Source organism: Nycticebus coucang, chromosome 6 (assembly GCF_027406575.1).
Source record: "Nycticebus coucang isolate mNycCou1 chromosome 6, mNycCou1.pri, whole genome shotgun sequence".
In the NCBI taxonomy this organism is placed as follows: Eukaryota; Metazoa; Chordata; class Mammalia; order Primates; family Lorisidae; genus Nycticebus; species Nycticebus coucang.
In genome coordinates, this window is record NC_069785.1 from 133,919,035 (window position 1) to 133,935,517 (window position 16,483).

General features: G+C 44.7%; 1 pseudogene across 1 annotated transcript; it reads left to right on the top strand.

Annotated features, from left to right (window-relative positions):
- The first annotated feature begins 4,757 nt into the window (after positions 1-4,757).
- LOC128587423 (cysteine protease ATG4C-like) lies at positions 4,758-6,784 on the top strand (annotated as a pseudogene). The gene has a single exon (XR_008380588.1). The product of XR_008380588.1 is annotated as a cysteine protease ATG4C-like (transcript).
- Positions 6,785-16,483: the final 9,699 nt, after the last annotated feature.

Sequence of the window (16,483 nt, forward strand, 5' to 3'; positions counted from 1 at the left end):
AAAGCAATTGGAAGTTTCAAACGTTGTTGATGGGGATGTAAAATGGTACAGACACTCTGGAAAATAGTTTGGCAATTTCCTATAAAATCAAACGCATATTTATCATATGACTCAGCAATTTCGCTCCCGGTATTTAATGTAGAGCAGTGGATCTCAACCGGAGGTAATTTTCTCACTCCAGGGCTATGGCTAGAAATATTTCTCTTTGTCACAGATGAGGAAGCATCTAGTGATATTGCTGAACACCCCACCAAGTGCAGGACAACCTCCCCCCTCTACCTCCCACCAACAAAGAATTATCCTGCTCCAAATATCAGTGGTGATAAGGAAATGAAAATTTACAGACACAAAAATCTGTACAATAGTGTTTATAACAGCTCTTTTCAGGATTGCCCCAAACTGCAATTAACCATAATGTCTTCAATGTGTAAATGGAAAAGAAGACTGTGACACTTCAATGCCATGGAATATTACCCACATAAAGGAACAAACAAATGATACTGATATATGCAACAACTCAAATGAATCTCAAAGACATTAAGCAGAGTGAAAGAAACTGGTCTCAAAATTACTGTAAATTCTATTTCTATGACATTCTAAATGCTTTTAATGGACTCTGGTAGGACATTCTGCTCTAACATCATTCACCATCCAAAATTTGGTGAAGGGATTTGTCCCCTGTCTGGGAGATTTTTCTTTCGTGATTTTGGAGGTTTTTGGTGTTTGGGGTTTTGCGGTTTGTTTGTTTTTTTTTTTTTTTTCACGTTGTACTTTTCCCATCTCTGTAAATAATGAGTAGCTGGTTCTGTACATTTTCAAAATGGTCCCACTGCAGGTGCTCCAGGGAGAAGGGAGAGTGTCCCTCCCCAGTGCACCAGCCACTGGTACAAATTTGGCCTTGACGACAGCAGGCACCCACATCACTTGCTCCCTGCAGCTGCGAGCATCGATGGGAGAAAACTTGGCCCCAGGAGGCCGAAGGCCGGGCATTACCTAGAAATATGCCACCTAGAAAGCTGTGATCATAGGTAAGGAATGTGGCAGCCTGCCCTCTGCCACATTCCGCCCAAACATTTTCATGCACATCATTCAATAGATTACATGGGATTTGCTGAGTATGTCTAAGAAAAACATCTACATTTTCCTGGAAGGCAGTAAAATTTTCTCATTTGAAATGTAATCATTTGAGAATCTTGAGGGACTCTGATGATGTGTTATAAGACAGGCTGCAGCATCCAGGGCACAAATAGGAGTAAAAGGCCCAGCATGAACTCCAGGAAAGGTTTTGTGAAAGGAGAGAGTGGCTTGACTTCGACACCACTGGAACATCATAATTAGAGTTCCAAACAGACTTGGGCAGTGATGTCAGCAGGCGCAAGATAAGTTTCTTCAATGATGGACTTCAGTGAATAGAAATTACATCTGCCGGTAAGTATTGCTGATAGTTTGAACAAATTGGGGGTTTTTTTGTTTGTTTGTTTGTTTTGCAGTTTTTGGCCAGGGGTGGGTTTGAACCCGCCACCCTCAGTATATGGGGCCCTACTCCTTGAGCCACAGGAGCCACCCTGAACAAATTGGTTTTAATCCTTAAAAATTAAAACAACAAAAGCACTGAGTCTTGAGTCCTGGGAGTGACCTGCCTTCCTACAATCTCAATATCTTCCCTAGTTCCTGACACATGAGATTGATTGTGAGTCACTCAAGGGGCTTTAAGTAGGAGGAAGGCACAATCCAAGATCTACCAGGGGCCTGGAGGGGCCTGAGAAGAGTGTGTTCTGTGTCCCAGAATTCAAAGACAGTGCCTCCACTTCATACGGGAAGTCCTTTGTGATGTAAAGGCAAAGAGTAGGGAGCTTGAGGGAGCCCCTTGCTTTTCCACCATTCATGAGGCAGTTTGATTAAGTTCTCCCTTGGGTTGACATGTAATAGGGTTTGGGTAAAGGAGGCAACCCCAGCAGAAAGGTTGAATGAAAGCACTGCTGCCCTATGAGAGAAAGAGCTGGCATTGGGACTGGGACATCTACGACACAGAAGGCACCAACCCAAGGGATCACCAGCAAGCCCCCCGCAACTCCTCACCTCCTCCCTGAACACCAACTCAGAAGCCAGGAGGAAGGCAGGAGCAGGGAGACGAACGCCCTGCCTCCTTCCCTGGGCCAGGATGGGATTGAAACCCGGGGAAGCGGGAAGCTTTGAAATGGGTAAGAGATTGAATTTGATTTAAACTAGGTAGAAAATAAGTTCATGCAAAAGTCCCCTAGAAAGCAAAGGGAGCTCAGAGACTTCTTCCAGACTCAGAGATGGGAGATTGGAAAGAGAAGGTTGGAAGGACAGTGGTATGGTAACTCCTCTGGAAGCCTCAGGCAGGGCTTCCCCAGCCCTGGGTCTGAGCAGCACAAACTGAGGATGTGCTGAGATAGTAACTCCCTCAGCTATCAGGATAACTCTGTGGGGTCTATAGACTCAAAGCCCTCGAGGTCAACACATCTGCATCTCTTTGGCCATAATACAATTGTGACCTTCTCCATATGCCCTGACCTGAACCACACTGGGAGCCTTGCCCATTGCTGTTTTCAGAAACTGGCTACTGCTAGAAGCAAAGAATGGATTGGCACACGCAAGGCAGCGACATTTCCTCTCCATCACCTCAGCAACCATGGAAGGAGTAAATACATCACCTTTCTTGTCTAACAAAGTGCTTCACCAAGCCACAGGAATGTGATTCTTTACTTGGAAATCGTGTCTTTCCATCTACTATACATGGAAAACACAATATGTGCATACCATGTCTGACTCTGTAAAACTGATGTCAGAACTCTGGAAGATCCAAAAAGCCTCTGGAGGAATGAGTCAACAAAAGAAATTTGAGGAAGTGGGTGGTGCTAAAAAAACGGAAACAGGAGAGACTTGATCAGTTACTGTGCAAAGGAGCTGTCAATCATTTCTATGCAGCAAATCAGCTCTCAGCAAATTAGCTCCCAACAAATTAGGTCACAGGAAACAAGAATCCAATGGGTGGCCCTAAAGGAAGATCAGGTTTGAAAGGAGGTAATAGAAGGTGGCTGACCCTGAAGAAAGATGTGGCTATCATAGAGGCCAGACTTGAGTGCCATGTAAGATGATGGATGAGGACCAGGCACGGAAGAGTGAGATAGAAACACCATTAATTTCTGGCTGGTGTATGGGCCTCCACCAAACAAAAACTGCACAGAAATATGGGCAGAGAGGAAAGGGTCAACAGCCAAGGCAGAATCTGGAGCCATGGAAAACTCCAGAAGGGAAGTAAAGGAAGAGGCCTGCTCAAAACTCAGATGCAGAAAGTGTCCCACACACTGAAGGGACCAGGACAGGTGAGCCCAGGGAGGCTGGGTCCACAGGACGTGGACATTAGCCCCCGGCTGGAGAAAGGGCTGCAGAAAAGTTTCCACTGAGAGGGACCGAATGCTTATGGGACTCAGCAGCTACCCCCAACCAAACCTGCCAGGTCATGTCAAGAATTACAGGGAAGAACAAAGTACTCTCTGAGCTACGGTAACCAATAATTGGTAAGTATGACCTAAGAACTTGAACTACTTTTTCTCTGTTATTTCTATGTATATATGTGTATTTTTTCCTTTTGGCAATGTTAGTGGAGGTCTTGGCTAAACTCTATCAAGAGATTTTTCTATACATTAATACAGATGAGTGGAGAAATCTGGGAATTCCTAGGACTTAGGTAAGAGAGAAAAATACTCACAATATACCTGCTGACCCCTTTCCATGCACACAAGATTGAAAATGGAACTTGAGGGAAAGTAACAGGTTAATACTTTGTAGAATTGTCCCTAACAGTTTGAAATATGGAGATAAGCCAAGATAAGAATAGACCAGGCTGCTTGCAGAAATTTTATGTCCTAATTTTTTCCTCATATTTTTTAAATTCAACAGTCACAACTAGCCAGCATTGCCTGTGTGCCCGTCTTCTAAGACCCTTTAGATGGATTGTTTCATTAAAGCTTCCTTTGCCCTCATGACCCTGGCAGTAGGTACCATTTCACCCATTATACAGATGAGGAAAACAAGGCCCAAGGAGCAAATGTAATTGGCTCAGGGTCTACAGATCACGTTCTTCACCATGTGCAGGGAACGCCTTTGTGGTGGCACCAAAGGAGGTCAGGTCAGTCTCTGTTTGGACAGAGACTCTGTTTGGAGTCACGTGTTTGAAAGGGCATCATTTGTGATGTATCAGCTGACTGATAACTGGCAGAGGTCTATACCTTCCATCTGTCATTCTGCCATCAGAGGGACATTTCCTCTCTGAGGAGGATGAGGAGGAGAATGAAAAGCTGGCTGGTGAGAGAACATGCCCATACAGGGACAGGAGCAGGTGGGTTTGGAATTAGTGTGGCCAGCAGACACATCGTATCCATCTAGAATGACTGTGGCTTCGTTTTCAAAAATTAAAATTAATAAAAATAAAAAACTTTGTAAAGATAAAGGAACTTGAATAATTCTGCCACGAAACTATCAAATTTGAGTCAGTTTGACAACCAAGACAGACACCTAAAATAAAAACAGTCTGGTTCATGTATTTCCCAGATCTACCTGGGGTCTAGGTAGGATGAGCTAATGAATGGAGGGAGTGACCCAGAAGGCAGGAGAACAGGCCCAGGCCTATCCTGAACAAATCATTTTGTACTTCCAGCCTCAGTTTCCCTTCTGTAAGACAAACCTGTTGGATTATCTTTAAAGTCCTATCAACAGAGCCTGGGCGCCGAGCGGGCCGCGGCTGCGGGGGTTGGTCATGACTGGCTACAGTCTGTGAACATATAACATGCAGTGTTGCACAAGTGGAGGTTTTTGCCACAAGTTGTGTGAGAAACTTGATAGAAGTCATGTGTGAGGAACTGAGAGGGAGACGAGATGGTGGCCCCACGCTGAGAGGCCTGCAGGATCAGCTAGAGTGCCATGGCCTCATCGTAGTTCACAGCGACTCAGACTCCTGCTTTAGCCTCCTGAGTAGCTGAGACCACAGGCATCTTGACTTTCATACTTTTGCTAAGGACTATCCAGAGTGTTTTTGGTGGCTGGTTGGGAACTGTCTAAAACAGAAGGTCTTCTTGGTTCCTCTGTCAGTACAAAAGATTAAACTCTACAGAAGAGCACAATCAAGTGATGGCTTTTTTTTAGAATTTGAATATGGAGGCCACGGGAACAGATGAAGTTGATAAGCTAAAAACTAAATTTATATCTGCTTGGAACAACATGAAATATAGTTGGGTATTGAAAACAAAGACGTATTTTAGTAGAAATTCCCCTGTATTACTACTTGGAAAATGTTACCATTTTAAATATGAAGATGAAAATGAAATGTTATCTGCAAGATCAGAATGTACAATAGAAGATCACGTAATTGCGGGAAATGTAGACGAATTTCGTAAAGATTTTATTTCTAGAATATGGCTGACTTACAGAGAAGAATTTCCTCAAATAGAAGGCTCAGCTTTGACAACAGACTGTGGTTGGGGTTGTACGTTGAGAACTGGCCAGATGCTGTTGGCTCAAGGACTCGTACTACACTTTCTTGGTAGAGCTTGGACCTGGCCTGGTGCTTTGAATATTGAAAATTCAGACACTGAATCATGGACTTCCCACACTGTAAAAAAAATTACTGCATCATTTGAAGCATCGCTTTCAGGGGAAAGAGAACTCAAAACCCCAACAATTTCTCTGAAGGAAACAATGAGGAAATATTCTGATGATCATGAAACGCGAAATGAGATTTATCACAGGAAAATCATCTCTTGGTTTGGTGATTCCTCCTTGGCTTTCTTTGGCTTGCACCAACTAATAGAATATGGAAAGAAATCTGGGAAACAAGCAGGAGATTGGTATGGACCAGCTGTGGTTGCACACATTTTAAGAAAAGCAGTTGAAGAAGCAAAACATCCTGATTTACAAGGACTAACGATTTATGTTGCCCAAGATTGTACAGTTTACAATTCTGATGTAATTGATAAGCAGAGTGCTTCCAGGACCTCTGGTAATGCAGAAGACAAAGCTGTTATTATTCTGGTTCCAGTTAGACTTGGTGGGGAAAGAAGCAACACTGACTACTTAGAGTTTGTAAAGGGTAGTTAAGCCTTGAATATTGTGTGGGTAGTATTGGTGGCAAACCTAAACAGTCATATTACTTTGCTGGATTTCAAGATGACAGTCTGATTTACATGGATCCTCATTACTGCCAACCTTTTGTACATGTCAGCGTAAAGGATTTCCCTCTCGAGACATTCCACTGCCCTTCTCCCAAAAAGATGTCATTTCGAAAAATGGATCCGAGCTGTACAATAGGATTTTACTGTCGAAATGTTCAGGACTTTGAACGAGCATCTGAAGAAATCACCAAGATGCTGAGAATTTCCTCTAAGGAGAAATATCCCTTATTTTCTTTTGTAAAGGGTCATTCCAGAGACTATGATTTTACATCTACTACAACCAATGAAGACCTTTTCTCAGAGGAGGAAAAGAAAAGATTAAAAAGATTTAGCACAGAAGAGTTTGTATTGCTTTAAAGATTAGCACAATTGTGCTCGATGAGAAGAACTCCTTTGAAAGAGGAAAAATGAAGAGAAATGAGAAACAAGTATACTGGAAACTGCTTATTTTCACAAATATCTTACATTTTCTTTAATTTTCTGTGTTCTTTATGAAAAGAGCATTTGAAAATATACAAGTTTGAAATATTTTTCTACAAGAGAAATGATTTAATGAGTCTTGCTCTCTAATAAATATCAAGCGATTCTCATCGCTTCCCTGTCTCTCTGCAATTTGCTAATGATAACTCTGCCTTAACTATCAGCCTTTTATCTTCGAAGTCTTTCACCTGAGCCCATTTGTCTCCTAGAAGTTTTATGATATAGGTCTCCTGTCCCCAAATACCAGAATCATCAAATAGTTTCAAAAATCTCAGCTTGTATTGATGGCCAGAAGACCAGAGAATGAATCTTTAGTGCTGTCTCTCCTGCTGTTCACATAACCAAAGGATGCTTCTGGATATATCTTGATAATTAAGCAGTGTGCATTAGCTGTGATATGCACACAGCTGTATAAGCAGAATTATACATCAAGGTAATACTTGGCAGTATGATTTTATAATGACTTCATTATGCTTGTTGTTGAGCCTTCTATAAGGAGTGAATATAAAGTACTGGTTTCCCCCATAAATTTAAAAGTTATGTTATTAATAACTTCATCCAATCAAATCAGATAAAGGCAATTACAAAATAGTAGTAGGGTTTATTTCCTGTTACAAAAGTGAAATTTTATGGAAACTCAACATATTATGCAGTTTTAAAATCTAAAGTACCAGGAAGGACATCCCCAGGTGTTGCTCTGTGTCATTTTTTTGGCTGTTTGTACGAAGCAGTGTAGTGGTGTTGAAAAACTGGGACCCTCTGGAAGGTGAATCTACCTTAAGTGTATTATGTGTTACTTGAAGGCAAATTTGTGATAAAAAAAAAAAAAGTACAAGAGTCAGGATTATAAAATAAATAATAAAGATGTGAGAAGATAAAAAAAAAAAAAAAGTCCTATCAACAGTAAAATTCTATTGTCCTCTAACAAGTTGGTTGCAAAGCACACATAAAGTAAGGATATTTAAGTAGTAAAAGGCCATAGAACATTAATTTTTCTGAGTTCATCTGTCCCCTGCGTCTGGGCCCTGACTCCACCTCACACCAGCTGCCGCCTCAGAAGCCCAGAGCAGGAACCCGCCCTCTTTATTAAGTGGCATCTGGAGCCACCCCCTTGGGTGGAGACAAGTCAGTAGCTACAAGGTATTGGTGAGATATTGTTTACTTAGGATGAGTTCCATCCCAGCATGGACAGAGAGCTTGGAAAAACACTGGGAAAATGAGCATTTTGATAAGAAATGGAGCATTCTGGAGAAATATTTATTGGAAAGCAAATCTCCCCCTGTGCATGAGTCTTCACCCAAGCACGGTGTTTATGAATCTCCATGTTGCCAGTGTGGAGCTCAGCACGTGCGCACACTCTTCTGCTTTCTACAGATATTTCATCCACGGACCGGGGACCAGCTCAGGAAGCCTCAGCACTCTGCCCAGTGTAAAGACTGCCTGTCATTTCTACAATCTCAGACTCTCCTTCATCCAGCTGAGTCCAGCTTGACTGAGGCTATACACTGTGTCCTGAAGTTTACAGTTCACTGCCCAACCTCCTGGGCAGAATGAGGCCTTTTATTTTTCTCACACATCAATTGCTTTGGGGGGGTGAGGGAGCTCCCAGGATTGAATGTTTTGTATCTGCCATTTCTCTGTAGCTTTGCTATTCCCCACTGTTATCTTTGGCTCTGTTGCTATGGGTGGAATATTTTTTGTCCTGGTTTAATAACTGCTTGGCTGCCAGAGGCCCTCATTTCTCATTGTATCGGTGGAGGATTAGCAGGGATGTTTGGGAGATATTTCCTGTATTAAGCAGCAGGGGAGAGCTTTCTGGGCCTGTGCCTTCTTTTGACATAGCGTCACACTTCTCTTTTTTCCACTTTTTCCTTGGAATGTGCTGAGGCCAGTTCTTTGCCTCCACTGTGGCAGCTCCTCCCTGACACTTTGCAGAGCTCCATCCCCTTTCCAGGTGCCCTTGTATAAACACTTCTTGGGGAGGCTTGCAGTGAGTCCTAGGCAATTATCTCGGTTGATTTTTTTTGTGATATTCGTGGCTCAGCAGTGTACTGCATCACTGACTTACTTTCCAGGCTTAATTACCTTTAAACCTAGTTCATATTTTAGATTCTTTGACAATTAACTCACAGGCATTCTCCTGGAGCCACCACCGCATCCACAATTGACTTGAATCGGGTAATCTGCATGGCCTAACACTAATAGGATAAAAGTTTGCAGCTCCGTCTAAAACGCTAACAGCTCATAGATTTATGGTGCCCTTACATCTGCTTAGGATAATCCTCAAAAGATTGCAAAAAGCTATCTAGAAAGGTTGCCAAAGGGAGACAGAAATCTTTAAATTTTTGGTTCTTGATTTCATTGAGATAAAGAAGATTAGGTGCTGAAAATCCAACTGGAAGTCACTACTAAAAGTTTAATGGTATCATAGTGGAAATGACCCAGCCTGGTCTCAGAGTGGGAATCTCCGAATTTGACTTCTGAGGCCACCACTTAACAGCTGTGGGCACTGGGCAGCGCCTGTGGCTCAAAGGAGTAGGGCGCCTGCCCATATGCCAGAGGTGGCAGGTTCAAACCCAGCCCTGGCCAGAAACTGCAAAAAAAAAAAAAAAAAAAGCTGTGGGCACTTGGGCACGTAACTTTGCTTCTCTTTGTGGCAATATTCTTGGCTGTAATATGGGGATGATGCTGACTCACAAAGTGGGGGTAACTGTTAGACCATCTGTGAACTACAGGCACAATACCATTAAAATTTGATGAGAATGTGTTGTGACATTTGCAGGGTGCACAGTGTTAATCGCTGTAGATGCTACAGTGAAAATTTGATAAAAACGTTACCACATTCCAAAGGGTTCAAAGCACTGTTTTCTCATTACAGTGAATATTTATCCTTCTGTTAAAATATGCCCTGCATCCTCTTTCCTAATCAGAGCCTCTCTCCGTGTGAGGCAAAGCCATCTCCTGCCTGCCAGGCACTGCAACCCCAGCCCAGGGCATGGAACTGGGGCATGGTGACCAGGCTTGGCAAACCAGGTGCTCCTGCCCAGGCTTTGGTCTAGAAGTCAGTCATCCAAATGAGACAGACCGCACCAGATCCACTGTCACTGCAGGGGGACATCAACAGCCGCTGCGTCTAATTTCCAAATGCAGCTGTGGTAGTAGGTCTGGAGTGACATCCACCGTTCCCTCTGGCCAGCCTGGCTGGTGTGTGCACTGGGCGGCCATCATGCCCTCAGTCCTATGGAGAACCTAGGTGTCCTTCCTGACTACCTATCCTCCCAACTTGGCTTTGTAGAAAACACAAAAGTTCCCTAAGCTACTCAAAATCCCCTTATATAAAACCTTATTATGGAAAATTCCAAACATACAGAAAATTGAAGGGAATACCATAACGACCACCCACATATTGATCACCTGGTTCAACAGCTATCAGTATTTCGCAAATGGTTTCACTAGTTTGCTGCCCCTCCTCTCGCCTATTGTATTGCTTTTTTTATTTTTATTTTTGCTAAAATACTTTAAAGTAATGATGAGATATCATGTTATTTCACCCATAAATATCTCAGTGTGCATTTCTAACTCATAAGGATTTTTGTTTTTACATAACCATCATGCCATTTTCCGCCCAACAGGATTAATGGTAATACTCAGTACGCCCCAATATCCGCTTCTGCTCAGATCAGCAAAAACTGCTTTCTCTTGCTAATAAGACGCTAATACACTCTGCCTCAGTAATGCCATCTTGGCCCACAAAACAGAATATTCCCCCTCTGAAATACTGAGAAGTGTAGCTTCCCCTCCTCTCTCTGCTCCTCACCTGTAGAGCAGTGACTGGTGTGAGACTCGGGACCACAGCTCTGTCTCTCTGGGGAGTGGTCGGATTCCACCAGCTTCAGCTTCCGTGTGCTAGGCACACGTGGCCAGAGCCAGGCCCGCCACACTGGCTGAGCCTGTAGGCAAAGCTCTTTTTTGAGGAGTGTCAGGAATTGAGTAAATTTCACTCTATAAATCCAAACTGTCCCACGGACATCCCGACACATGGTCTTGGAGTAAAGCGGTGGAAAACCTGGTTGCCAGTCATCTATGCTGCAGTCTCTCTCTTCGTCAGCAATAAAGCTGCTATTTCCATCTCTTCCTTTGATTGATTTCAACATCCATCTCCGTCATTCCTAATTTAGTGAAAAGAAAGGCAAAGCCTATCATTTATTGAGCCATCAGCTCTAGCACACTCAAATTAATGAACAAACCAACCAGTGACACAAAACAAGAGCAGTGTCCCCATAAAAAAGGTGCCCTCGGCTGCAGGAAATGGGCTGCATTTGAAAAGCAAGAGGGTAAGTTAGGGTCTATACACAGAGGCAATTTTAAGAAATCTCTTTAGCAGAAACGTGGAGGATAAACTTACAGGACATGACAAGAGAGTCTGGGCGCACCCTAGGAGCCTGCTAACAACAGTCCAAGCAAGGCAGGACGGCGAGCCAGGTAGGTAAGGAACAGACTCAAGACAGGACACATTCTTGGGATGTCCAACCTGCAGCAGGCTGGCAGGCTGCATGCAAATTATTTGAGGACTCTTTTGTTTATTTGTGGTGCCAGATACCACAAAAAAACACGCATGGACTTTTTATTTGCACTAATCAACTTTTTTAGTGTTTGTGTGGCCTAAGACAACTCTTCATTTTCCAAGATGCCACGGGAGGGTGGGGGGGTGGAAAATGGTTGGAAACCCCTAAGTGCCAAGAAAGAATTTTTATGTAAATTTACATGAAATACAGCAAGATTTTTTTTTAAAAAACTAGAAGACAAACAGAAAACAAAGGAAAAACTTAATTTGTATCCAGGAATGAGATTAGCACATTAAGCACATGTGTATGTGTGTACGTGTGTCTAGAGCATGTGTGCACGTGTGTGTACCTGTGTATAGACCAAGTGTACACATGCACATGTGTCTAGAGCATGTGTACACGTGTGCATGTGTGTGTAGAGTGTGTGTACACATGTGCATGTGTATAAACAGAATGACAAGGGAATAAGGATGGATCACAAATTTGGCTCTCTACTTTCTAGCAATCAGCACCAACAGGCAAGAATCCTTTATACACATCGCAATGTTTAGAACATAAAAGTAAACCAGTTGTTCTGGAAAAGATTAACTATTACTGAATCTAAAGCCAAAACTAATTTCTCCTGAGAGTCCTCGAGAAAAGGACACGTACAAAGTAGGTACTAATATCCTCAGCAGTGTTCTGGTTATAAACAAAGTGATTTCATAGGCTGTTTCTTCCAGTCTCCTTTAATATGCAACCAAAAGCAATAAATGGAAGAGAAAGTCAGAGTTGTAGCAGAAATCAGAAAATCAGCATAGTATACTCAAACCTGGGGGAGAACTCGGCTTCTGTTTTTTAGTCCTTGATGTTGCTGCTTGCAAATTCTCACCCATCTGGGCAGTGGGGATGGGGAAAATGCATATACTGCCAATTAAAGGTGTCTTTTTAAAATAGATACTTTCTTGAAATGCAATTCACCTGTTTAAAGTATACAATGCAATGGTTTTTAGTACATTCATAAAATTGCGCGATCATCACCACAATCAATTTCAGGGCATTCTTGTCACCCAAACAAGCAGCGATACCCGTTAGCAATCACTCCCTCCACCTACCTCTCCCAGCCCTAGGCAGCCACAAATCTTTCTGTCCCGAAATTTGCCTATCTGGACGTCTCATGCAAATGGACTCATACATTGTGTGGTTTTAGTGACTGGCTTCTCTGGGTTAGTGTAATGTTTTCAAAGCTTTCAGGCTGCGGCATGCTCTTTGTTCCTCTCACTGTCCATTGTCATTAAGGGCATTTTGGTCTCTTCCAGTTCCAACAGTCTTCCTGGGGCAGTTCAATCAAGGAACAGCTTTCTGTGCTGAGAAGGGGTGCAGCCGTGCAGGAGCCTGGGACAGCACAGCAGGTCTCGTCCTGGGCTGTGGACTGTCTGGTGCCCAGCAGAGCTCCTTGCCCACTAGGCCCCTGGAGCACCCAGCTGCCTTTCACCGATGCCATCTGCACTGCCCACCATCTGTCCCCCTCACAGTTCCCCCAGTGGCCAGCTCACCACAACTCTGAGTCTCATTCATGTCATCCAGTTCCCACTCCACTGGCCCTGCATCCCCCACAGCACACAAGGAGTCCTGGATCAGCCCTTATCCCACAGGAACAAGGGATGCTCAGGAGCGGCACCAGTATGGTGCCCCATGCTGGTGAGGGTCTGTCAGACATGCTGTCACCTCCGAGGGCTCTGAGAGAGGTGTACCCACACTTCCACCTCCCAGTGCAGCTTCTCCAGCACCACTGCCCTCCTGGCTTCAGCCCCATGGGGGAAGGCAGAACGCGTGGGTCTTGTGCCCTCTTCCCTATCTCACTCCTCACTGGATTGCAAGGTTGGGCCTTCCCGCCTCCCACGGGGCTTGGGGACTGACTTCCTTTAGGGCAGGGATCCTGAAGCCTCCCCCAACTTGACTTACAGCGACTTCAGTACAGTATTTCTACGTGCACCGCATTTTCCTTATCCATTCATCTGCGGATGGCGATTTTGGTTGTTTCCAGATCTCGGCTATTGTGAACAGTGCTGCAATGAACACTTCGCTTCCCTGCATATATGCCCAGAAGAGGGATTAAAAAGGAGGAAAACCTGTCATGTGCAGCAACACGGATGTAGCTGGAGGACATCACGCTAGGTGAAGTGAGCCCCACCCAGGGAGACAGATGCTAGCTGGTCTCATTATGCGCAGACTCTGAATGAGACAAATTTACAGAAGCAGAGAGGAGGAGAAGGAGGAGGAGGAGGGGGAGGAGGAGGAGGGGAGGAGAAGAGGAAGAAAAGAAGAAGAAAAGGAAGAGGAAGAGGAAGAACAACAACAACAACAACAACAACTGTGTATTCAGGGGCCAAGGTGAGGGGGATGAGGGGATGTTGGCCCAGGGGTACAATGTTTCAGTTTTTCCAGATGAAAACTTTCTGGAAACCCTGGGTGCAGCCTGGTTAATACAGTTAATATCATGTGTACTTCGTGGTTCACTTGAATTTTGCTCAGTGGGTGATCCTAAGAGGAGGAGGAGGGGAGGGGGAGGAGAAGGAGGAGCCTGTTGTCTCAGGTCAGAGATGCCAGACACCTCAAAAGTGCAACAGTCAGTCTTAGTAGGAGCCCCAACTAACTTCTCCCATGGCTATTTACAGAAGTGATCCTGTGGCTATTTACACCACAGATGTGGAGACTGCCAAGCAATGATGTATGTGCTCGTGTGTGCTCTTGTGCTTTTTAACAGAGACCAATCCCTTCCGCATTCACTTACTACCAAGGTGTTTCTGTTCAGGTGTCTCCTACACTGTGAGGAGGACTAGACCAAGATAAAACGAAAGAATCTGGGAAGGGGCAATGGGACGCTGCTTGCTCTCATCACGGACATGAGAGAACAACTTTTGTCTTTGGCTCTTATTTCTTTGATCTAAACTTCCAAAGAGATTATCCATGCCCACAGGGTGCACCCATTAGAGAAAGCAAATCTGAACTGGCATCTGTGGTGGAATTCCTTCTGGGATGCAGGCTTCTTTCTCCTTCCAAGTGAGAAAACAGCTAAGACCACGGTGTGGGGTCAGGAGGGCCGTCCAGCTGGGGCCAGGTCTGCGTGCTGCTGCCCTCAGGCCCTTGCAGGAGGGGCTGCTCCTTGCTTCCCAAGACTGGGGGGCAGGCTGGCCTCAGATGTGTGTGGGACATGCTAGCCCCTGCAGGAGGGCAGAAGGCTGAGCAGGTACAGATGTGCACAGAGAGTAATTCAGGGATTTATAAAGTCATATTTTACTTAGGGACAGTGGGACGTTAAGGTTTTTTTTTAAATTGATGCATAGGTACAGCTTATAAGATAGAGAGACTATTCCTTTTCTCAATCCCTCTACAGGTGGCTGTTGTGCAGTGGGCTGTGGAAACCTATGGAAATTCAGACTGGGCATTGGAGATCACAGCAGCTAACTTTCAGAGCCCCAGATTTACACTTAGTATCAAAAGCTAGCCACCAAATATGAGAGTCAGAGCTTTGTCCTTATCCCTTCATCTCCTCTCTCTTCATCAGTCCCTGAGGTGGGAAGGCCAGCAGTGCCCGTCCCAGGCTGACCAGGGAGCACAATAAGGCTCCCACAACTCCACTGACCTTCCCAGGAACATGGGAACACCCCCGACGACCAGCCTGGTGTGTTTTCCATTAGCCACTCATGCCATGGCAAGAAAACCACAGTGAAGTCAGGCAGATCGCTCTGCAGCCTGGAGCTCTGAGCAAAATTGGTTCCGACTGCAGCTGACATTCAGGCCTGATAGTGCTCAGTGAGGACAGGATGCAAAGGTCACATTGAGTCAAGACACGGGCTGTGCCTCTGCTGTGCTCGGGAAAACTCCAGATCAATTTCTTCGCCAGTAACAACTCCCCTTATGTAAGCTAAGCAAAAGAAAGCAGCCCAAGTTTCTGCATATTGGAATTGTTTTGTATTATTTTTGCTGGGATTCAAGGGCTTATGAGTCAAAAGCAATTTCAGGAAATGCTGCCATGTCACCAGCTGGAATCCAGGTTGCAGCTCTCCAGGAGCCCTCGCAGGGACACAGGGACATGCGTTTGCTCATGTGCACGCATGCACACATGCTCTCACTCACATCCACAGACTGTGCACTCGCATAAACTCATACATAAGCTCATGTGCCCATACACATCCCCACATACTCACACCCCTCCTTGTTTTGGCAAACACGTACTCACATATGTTTGCACACACAGTCACACGCTTATACAAACACAGGCTCACACAGACACTCCCATCCACACTTACAGTCGCACTCACACTCCCGAGTTTGCCCACATACACACACGTGCATACTCACACACACACACACACACACGTACGTGCATACACTTGTCTCTGGCCAAGTGTTCCTGACATGAAATATAAGCATGCTGTGGTCCACACAAAAGGCACTTGATGCATGAGAATTGGAACTGGATCAAGTGCACTGATTACTTAGCTATTTCCAAACGTCTGCATGTTTTGCTTTGTGGCTATCTGAGTCTCTGGCGGAGGCCAGCTTCCCGATGTACCTCCTTCTCCCCAGGGATGTGTGAATCAGCTATTCCTAATCATCCCTTCCCACCAGGCAGAGCAGTGGGGAAGTGAGGTCAGTGAACTCTGTCTTCATTGCCAAAGGTGAACATGAAAAATGCCAATTCAGAGGACCCGGGGACTGAAGGGACTTGCAAAGTGACAACTGTAGCCCCCAACATCCTTCCAGGTAGAAGAGAAGCCACCCTCTCCCTCCTGCCTCCCTCACCCCTCTCCGCTTCCTCATAACTCCCCAGCAAAGGTCCAGGAGGCTTCACACCATGTGAAATGGTCTATTCCAGGTCACCACCTCTTCCTCGGGGACTTTAAGTCTCTGCAGAATGCAGGAGGCAGGACACAGCGATGACTCTCATCCATGGGAACAAAGTTCTCTTCTGTGAAACATGGACAAATGCGCCTCTCTCTTGGCCTTCACACAAAGCCAATATTTACTCTTATCTATTCGTACTTGTCCAGCCTTTGCTACTTAATTGTGTCTATTTCCGTTTGGCGTCTATCTCTCTTAGTTTCGTCTCCCTCAGATTGTAAACACATACCAGTAGGAGGCTCCCTCAGGCAATGGCAAATATAAGGTTCCCAGAGATGAAGCCCTTGGTGAGTGCTTTTTGGTGATGATGGTAATGAGGCAGGTTCTAAATGAAACATTGAAACAAGGGGCTCTCAT